The following is a 7,221-nucleotide window of genomic DNA, read 5'->3' as shown; positions in this document are numbered from 1 at the left end:
CATTTATGCCCAGTGTTCCATTATTGGAACGCTAAGCTTGTGGAAGTTGTTTATATCCTACAGCTCAAGGTCATTGCCCAACGTCTAGTTTAAAAAAAAAAAAAGAGCAATCTCCAGCATAAATAGGTTAAAAAGTAAAAACTAAAACAAAAACAAAAAACAAAAAGCAAACAGATGTTGGCAAGGCTGCAGAGAAAAGGGGAGGCTTATACACAGTTGGTGGGAATGAAAATTAAATCAGCCAGTGTGGAAAGCAGTTTGGAGATATCTCAAAGAACTTAGAACGACCATTCAACCCAGCAGTAATTCCATTACTGGCTATATATCCAAAGGAAAACAAATCATTCTACCACAAAGACCCCTGCCCTTGTATGTTCATCACAGTACTACTCACAGTAGCAAAGACATGGAATCAATCTAGGTGCCCATCAATGGTGAACGGGATAAAGAAAATGGTACATATACACCAAGGAATACTACAAAACCATGAAAAGTATGAAATCATGTCCTTTGCAGCAACATGGTTGCAGCTAGAGGCCATTATCCTAAGTGAATTAACACAGAAACAGAAAAATACCAAATATTCTCATTTATAAGTGGTAGCTAAACACTGGGTACACATGAGGCCGGGCGCGGTGGCTCATACCTGTAATCCCAGCACTTTGGGAGGCCGAGGTGGGTGGATCACGAGGTCAGGAGTTCAAGACCAGCCTGACCAATATGGTGAAACTCCGTCTCTACTAAAAATACAAAAATCGGCCGGATGTGGTGGCAGGCACCTGTAATCCCAGCTACTCAGGAGGCTGAGGCAGGAGAATCGCTTGAACCCAGGAGGCAGAGGTTGCAGTGAGCCGACATTGCACCACTGCACTCCAGTCTGGGTGACAGAGCGAGACTGTCTCACAAACAAACAAACAAACAAACAAAAACGTTGGGTACACATGGACATAAAGGCGGGAACAATAGACATCTAGCAGAGGGACTACTAGAGGGGGAGGGACATACAGAGGTAAGGACTTAAAAACTACCTATTGGGTACTACGCTCACTACCTGGGTGCCGGGATCAATCATACCCCAAACCTCAGCATCATGCAATAGGCCCATGTGACAAACCTGCATATGTGCCCTTGAGTCTAAAATAAAAAGTAAAATAAAAAATAGATAAAATAAAGTGGAACAACATCCCCCCAATTTTTTTCATTAAAATGAAATATAATTATTTCACGAATTGGCTATATATATATATTTTTAAATATATATTTTTTTAAAGAAGTAAGCCTTTATTTTCTTGTTTTGCAAATAAAGCTGGCTGAGTTAGTTGCTTTTTGGTGATTAGTCAAAGAGACCAAATCCTGTATCCTCGTCCAATTCCTCTAACTCTTCCTTGGCTTCAACCTTAGCTGAGGCTGCAGCAGCAGAAGGAGCAGCTGTGGTGGCAGTGGCCACAGGGGTAGCAGCCGCAAAGGCATATGGATCAACCAAGAACACCTTGAAGTTTCCAGCAAGTGGGAAGGTGTAATCAGTCTCCACAGACAAAGCCAGGACTCATTTGTACCCACTGATGGTAGAATGGGGTACGGAGGCAACAGCTGGGTAACCAATCTGCAGACAGACATTGGCAATGTTGCGGACACCCTCCAGGAAGTGAGGATTCAGAATTTCCTCTGTGATGTCAAGCACTTCAGTATTGTAGATGCTGCCATTGTCAAACACCTGCTGGATGACCAGCCCAAAGGAGAAGGGAGAGATGTTCCGCATGTTCAGCAGTGTGGCTTCGCTGGCTCCCACTTTGACTCCAGTCTTGATCAGCTGCACATCACTCAGGATTTCAGTGGTGCCTGAAGGTTTTAGTGATGATGCCTAAAGCCTGGAAAAAGGAGGTCTTCTCAGCCTGTAATCCCAGCACTTTGGGAGGCCGAGACGGGCAGATCACCTGAGGTCATAAGTTCGAGACCAACCTGACCAACATGGAGAAACCCCATCTCTACTAAAAATACAAAAAAAAAAAAAAATTAGCCAGGTGTGGTGGCACATGCCTGTAATCCCAGCTACTCAGGAGGCTGAGGCAGGAGAATCACTTGAATCTGGGAGACAGAGGTTGTGGTAAGCCAAGATCGTGCCATTGCACTCCAGCCTGGGCAACAACAGGGAAACTCCATCTCAAAAAAATAAAAAAGGAGGTCTTCTCAAGGCTGGCCTGGCACAGTGACATCACGTGGGGCAATGGCACCAGCACAGGTGGCACCTGGCACCTTACTGGCTAGCAGCATGTCCCTGATCTCAGTGAGGTCCTCCTTGGTGAACACAAAGCCCACATTTCCCTGGATACGAGGCAACAGTTTCTCCAGAGCTCGGCTGTTTTCCAGGTGCCCTTGGATGGCCTTGAGCATCATGGTTTCTTGCCCATCAGCACCACGGCCTTCCCTCGGAGGGACTTGAGGATCTGCTGCATCTGCTTGGAGCCCAGATTGTCTGCTCCCACGATGAAACATTTCGGATAACCATCCAAAAGCTGGATGATCTTAAGGAAGTAGTTGGACTTCCAGGTCACCCTGTCTTCCGTGGGCATCACGACGGTGCGTCAGGGATTGCCACATAGGATTTAAAGACGATGTCACTCCTGCGAGGACACCTGGTGAGAGAAAAAAAGATACTGTTTACAGGTGACAATAGCTCTCATAGCCTAGCTCCTGATGCTGAGTGCGAAGATTCTAGAGCCCAATGAAATATCCTTTAGTGCTCCAAGAGCTATTGCCACCTGTAATTACCTGGGAGGACAAGAGATGGCGCTGTGAGCTCAATAGAAAGAGAAGACAGCAGGCCCTGAGCCATCTCCCAGCTGATCAAAGGCCACCAAAATGCAACGCCTGGGATTTTTCTGATTTCCTTCTTCATTGCTTTAGAGGCTTTTCCAAACCCCAAATAAATGCCGATACCAGAGTACATAACTACATAGAGAATTGTTTTCTTCTCATCCTCAGAAGGGACTCAGCTCCCAAACATACATGACATGAAACTGCAAGGAAGACTGGGCAAGCCCTGTGAGTTTCCAGTTTTGCTGGAAAGGGGACTAGCAGGGATTGGGGGTTCTTTGGAAAGCTGTGACTGTCATAAACAATAGCCTGGCGTAAATGACAGAATTGGGTATGGGTGAGCGAGAGAAAAACAGATGAACCAAAACAAAAAGCAAACAACAGTAATTGGCACCATACATCATTGCTGAGCTCTTGGGAGGATCTAAATCTGCTTTTCTGCTAGGAAGACATTTGTATCACTTTGTCCAGCTGTTCACAGAAAATCGCATCACTTTGACCATAGGATCACTCCATTTAAAACTCTTCTGTGACAAAAATCTTATCCAGCCTCAGTCTTTTTATCAGTTTTTCAGTCACATTTTCTTTCTTTCTGCCATGTTAGGGACAGAGATGCTCCCTTGGAAAAAGGAAAGCGATAACTTTTCTGAGATAGGGTAGAAAGCAAGATGATGAAGGAAGAATGAGCTAATTTCAGATCTGAGGTGGCGCCAACTCTTGATGGGCTTCATGTGCAATTCATGTGAATTACGATTAGATGTTTACTCACAAGAGGCTCTTCTCCCCCAGGCATATTTTAACTATAATCCTAATTTCCACCTTCACCCTCTTACCCCAGACTGATTAGCATGCTTATCAAAATAAACATAATTAGGAAGATGAAGCCATAAGGCCAAACACATTAAATAATGCTTTCATATAATTTACAGCAATGCTTCAGAACAAGCTTTCTGCCACGTCATTGTGATCAAGAGATTTGTGTGATGAAGAAATATTTGTATCCCCGAAGGAAGACCTTGGCATCCCATTTCTCTGGAAGGCAGGTTAAAAAAAGAAGAAAAAAAAATGGATAGATGAAAGAAGGATCTACTGATTAAGCTGGCATTTAGACTAGGAATTTTCTGGGTTAATTAACATTTTCATAATACAAATTGCTTTAATTTTTTAAACTTATTTGAAGCCAGGCTTAGTGGCACATGGTGGTAGTCCCAGCTACTTGGGAGGCTGAGGAGGGAGGATGACTTGAGCCCAAGAGTTTGAGGCTGCTGTGAGCTGTAATTGCTCCACTGCACTCCAGCCTGGGGGATAGAGCAAGACCCTGTCTCAAAACAGAACAAAATGAAAAAACAAAATAAAACAAAACAAAACAAAAAGCAACTTATTTGCAATCAAGTTTTGGAGCATTTTGAGAGTGGGTCTAGTTCTCTAGAATGGTCCTTCTGATGATGCCCAACTTCTTTTTAACAACCTTCCCAGAAATGAATTCCTTCATTAAGGCAAACCAGTTTCTGCTTTTCCTGTTCTCGTGGCAGCAGGGAGCATCTGGTTGCCATTCTCTTGGTACATCTGAAGAACCAGCATTAAATTGCCACATAGTTGCTCATCTCCTAGCAAAACAGCCCATTCATTCTCTCTGACCTTCCTCAGAAAGCTTGTTCTCCAAGCCTTTAATCCTGAAGTCGTTTTCGTGAGTTTAGAGCCTTGTCCAAGTTTTTCACACCGTCTTAAATTGCATGACTTTAAACTGGGCTCAGCATTTCAGTGAGTTTAGAATTCTAAGGAAAGAACTTTTAGAAGGGTAAGCTGCATTTTCCTCTATTGCGCTGCTAGCCCTCCAGTCACACAACTGGCAATACTCTCTGTTATGAGCCATGTTCTGAGTTTATACTGGGGGAGACTAGAAATCAGGGCATCCTTTTACTTCTTGTGGGAAAATCCCCACTAAGCCACGGAAAGCTAATATCCTCATTCTCTCTCAGAAGGGCAGGGAAAATTTATTTTTTTGTTTTGGTACCCAGGAAAAATTTGTCCCAAATATGGAAACAGTTAGGCATTTTTGGAAATCCTGCAGAACTATTTGTTATGCTGAGATTTAGGAAAATTTTGGGAATGGAAAACAATGTAGCAATCACTGCTTCCAAAAAAGAAAACTTGGGATTCATATGACCCTGGTCTCCTATTCACTGTCATGCATTCAAGGTACTTTCAGCAACTTGCCACAGATAGGGCACTTTTTAAAAATCTAACTTGTATTTGGAAATTTTTGTTTTTAAAATTTTTTTATTTAAAATTTTAAATTTCTTTTCCCCATTTCCCTAAGAGCTGGAAGGAAAAATTTCAAATTGACAGAAAAGTTGAACACACATATACCCTTCATCTAGATTCACCAGGTATTAACATTTTGTTACATTTGCTTTATTGTTCTCTCTTCATACGTACCCATGCATATACTTCACACACACACACACATATACACACACACACCACTTTCTTTTTGTTGGTTAAACATTTGAAAATAAGGTGCTGACAGCATAACACTTTACCTGTAAGTACTTCAGCCAACATCTCCTGAAAATAAGGCAGCATCTTACAGAAACATGATATAAATATTACTCCTAGAAAAATAAATATTAATTACACACTATCATCTAATAATCTGCAACCCACATCCACATTTCCCCAGATGCTTCCAAAATATCTTTTTATACCTCTTCTATTTTCTGCTCCAAGATGCAAATCCAGGTTCTCTGCATTGGTGTTGAGTCTCTGGAGTCTCTTCCAATCAAGAACCATCCTCCTACTTTCAAAATATTGACTTTTTTTGAAAACTCCAGGCCAACTGGTCTTGTAGGCTGTCCCAACATTCTGAAATTGGCTGATTGTTTCCTTATGATTAGATTCAAGTCAGACAGTTTTGCCAAGAATGCCACGTTGGTATGCTTGTATGCTTCTTGCTACATCCCATCTGGGGTTCATAATGTGGATGCTAAGTTTGATCACTTTCCCAAGGCGATGTCCACCAGTTCTCTCCAAAGGTAAAGATAGGCTTTTCCTTTGTAAATTATAAGTGATATGTGAGTGTTGCCTTGAGTCTGTGTGAGTAGCTTGCTCTCCATCGTCTTTCCCCCGGTGGTTTTACTGCACATTGTTGATCTTTGCCTGAATCAATACTAGGAAATGCAAAATGGCAATTTTCTAATTTTATCATTCCTTCCAATATTTAACTGATACTGTGGAAGGGGTTTCTCCCTTCTCTTCTTCTCTTTCTCTAGTTAGCGCTCTTGACTAAAAGAATTCGGCTGGGCGTGGTGGCTCATGCCTGCAATCCCAGCACTTTGGGAAGCCAAGGTGGGCAGATCAATTGAGGTCAGGACTTCGAGACCAGCGTGGCCAACATGGTGAAACCCTGTCGTACTCAAAGTACAAAAATTAGCCCGGCATGATGGCGGGCGCCTGTAATCCCAGCTATTCAGGAGGCTGAGGCAGGAGAATCGCTTGAACCCGGGAGGCAGAGGTTGCAGTGAGCCGAGATCTCGCCACTGCACTCCAGCCTGGGTGACAGAGCCAGACTCTGTCTCAAAATTAAAAAAAAAAAAAAAAAAAAGGAATTCACAAGCCTTCACTGAATTGCTGGTTTGATTTTTCTATGCCCCTGACGGGAGTGGAGGGCCCTGCTTCTTTTATGACTGAGGATGTAAAAATGATGAGGAGCATGTTGAAATCCATTTTATTGTGTTTCTCATCATCAAATCATAGGAATTTGGAGACCACTTCAAACTGAGTTCAGGTTTTTTCTCTTCTTGCTTTTGTGTGCATGTGTATGTGTGTGTGTTTTGTTTGTTTGTTTGTTTTGAGACAGGGTCTTATGCTGTTGTCCAGGCCGGAGGACAGTGGCGCAATCACAGCTCACTGCAGCCTCGAACTCCTGTGCTCAAGTGATCCTCCTGCCTAGCCTCTTGAGTAGCTAGGACCACAGATGCGCACCACCACACCTGGCTAGATTTTTCATTTGTAGAGGTAGGGTCTCACTACGTTGCCCGGGCTGGTCTTAAACTCCTGGCCTCAAGCTATCCACCTACCTTGGCCTCCTAAAGTGTTGGGATTGCAGACATGAGCCACAGCACCCAGCCTTGCTTCCTTTTTGACACTTAAAACAGGTCACAAATGTACAAAATGGTATATGATGGATGGGAAGAGTAGTGCTATGATTTGAACGTTTGTCTCTCCCCGCAAATTCGTATGTTGAAATCCTAACTGCCAAGGTGATGATAATAGGAGGTGGAGCCTTTGGGAGGTGATTAGGTCATGAGGGCGGAGCCCTCATGAATGTGATTAGTGCCCTTATAAAAGAGACTAGAGCTAGCTAGTTCCTTCCATCATGTGAGGACACAGAAGGTGCCAGTTTTG

At 43.2% G+C, this 7,221-nt stretch overlaps 1 pseudogene; it reads right to left on the bottom strand.

The window, feature by feature from the left end:
• Positions 1-1,262: 1,262 nt before the first annotated feature.
• On the bottom strand, positions 1,263-2,619 carry LOC100978981 (large ribosomal subunit protein uL10-like; annotated as a pseudogene).
• Positions 2,620-7,221: the final 4,602 nt, after the last annotated feature.

This window comes from Pan paniscus, chromosome 17, assembly GCF_029289425.2.
Source record: "Pan paniscus chromosome 17, NHGRI_mPanPan1-v2.0_pri, whole genome shotgun sequence".
Lineage (NCBI taxonomy): Eukaryota > Metazoa > Chordata > Mammalia > Primates > Hominidae > Pan > Pan paniscus.
Note: the sequence above shows the minus strand (reverse complement) of the source record. Positions and strands in the feature narration are given on the sequence as shown.